The sequence below is a fragment of the Myotis davidii genome, unplaced genomic scaffold, assembly GCF_000327345.1.
Source record: "Myotis davidii unplaced genomic scaffold, ASM32734v1 scaffold97, whole genome shotgun sequence".
Taxonomy (NCBI): Eukaryota; Metazoa; Chordata; class Mammalia; order Chiroptera; family Vespertilionidae; genus Myotis; species Myotis davidii.
The window spans coordinates 1248882-1250292 of NW_006289392.1; the positions used below are offsets into that span (position 1 = coordinate 1248882).

At 52.1% G+C, this 1411-nt stretch overlaps 1 long non-coding RNA gene across 1 annotated transcript; it reads left to right on the top strand.

Moving 5' to 3' along the window:
- The first annotated feature begins 6 nt into the window (after positions 1–6).
- Positions 7–1085, top strand: LOC107182760. Its single transcript, XR_001513487.1, has 2 exons — positions 7–752; positions 881–1085. It is a non-coding gene; the product is annotated as an uncharacterized LOC107182760 (long non-coding RNA).
- The last annotated feature ends 326 nt before the right edge of the window (positions 1086–1411 follow it).

Genomic DNA, 1411 nt, shown 5'->3' on the forward strand with positions numbered 1-1411 from the left:
GGCAGCCGCCCTGCTCCCCGCGTCCCGGGTGCCCGCTCTGCAGACGGGGTACCCGCCCCCTGGCGTGTGTCCTGGAACTCGTTCACACGGTGTCACGCATGACCCCTGTCAGGTGGCGGTGCCGTGACCGCCGACCCGTCTATATAGAGATGAATATATAGAGATATATATATGTATGTAAGTTAAGCACTGGGGCCCCGGCCCTGCTGGACCAAGCAAAGCCCAGCCTACGGCTCGGGCGTGTTCTGTTGCGTTTTGTTGTTTGTTTGTTTTCGTGGCTTGTCTTTGGTCAAGTGCCAGTCCGATCGCTCTGTGTTACAGATAGTGTTTTAATTCATGGCTGTTCTAGTTCATGTCTACCTCAGCACCTCCTCTTAGCCTAATTTTAGGAGGTTGCCCAATTTTGTTTCTTCAATTATACTGGTTACTTTTTTGTACAAATCTCTCTCCCCCTCTCCTTCTCTCTCCCTTCCGCTGCTCCGTCCCTCTTCCCTCCCCTTTCATCTCTGTTGGTTTGTTCCACTCGCCCCCACCCTATCCTCTGCCCCTGCCCCTGCCCCAGCCTGGGGACCCAGGTGTGCTTGCCAGCCCCATCTGCCCCTGCCCCGAAGCCGTCCCCTCCACGCTGTGCGGTCCTGGGTGAGCTCTGCGCTGCGCCTCTGCCTTCGTTTCGTGTAGATGGATGCGTTTCTCTGTAATTCCAGTGTTCTGATGACATTTAAAAGAAAAAAAAAATGAATTTCCTGCTGCAGGTCTTCTCTCCATGGGGTGAGCTCTGCGCTGCGCCTCTGCCTTCGTTTCGTGTAGATGGATGCGTTTCTCTGTAATTCCAGTGTTCTGATGACATTTAAAAGAAAAAAAAATGAATTTCCTGCTGCAGGTCTTCTCTCCATGTGTCACTAAGTGAAGTTGTGCCTTCTATAGCAAAGAGAATATTTTTTACATCCTACTAACAGTAGATTTTTTTGTAGTGAACATTTTTTTGTATTTTTATTTATAAGTCTCATAAGAAAAATAGCAATGTTCAGCTGTATACCTTGAATCTGCAGTTAGAAGAGAATAAAGTTAACTCAGTTGTCTCCGGCTCCAAGTGTCGCTGTTTGTAAGGACTGGTTTGTCTTTTCTGCCTTTTCTTGGGAGGGGGCAGGGGGGCGTAGAGGAACTGAGATTTCTGTCTGCGGAGGGAGAAAGCTCCGGGCCCGCATTCAGCCTCATCCGTGCGTCACTTCTGTGTCCTGTTTACCGGCACAGACCCACCCACGGCGTATTTCTCTAACACTGGTAAGGAAAACGGTGTGCACGACGCTGCTGCCGCTTGACCCCGTGGCACGACCTGTGAAGCAGGCGCGGGGTCATCGCTCCTTCAGCCGGCCGTCATGGCCGCCCACCCGGGGCTGCGGGAGGCCGGGAG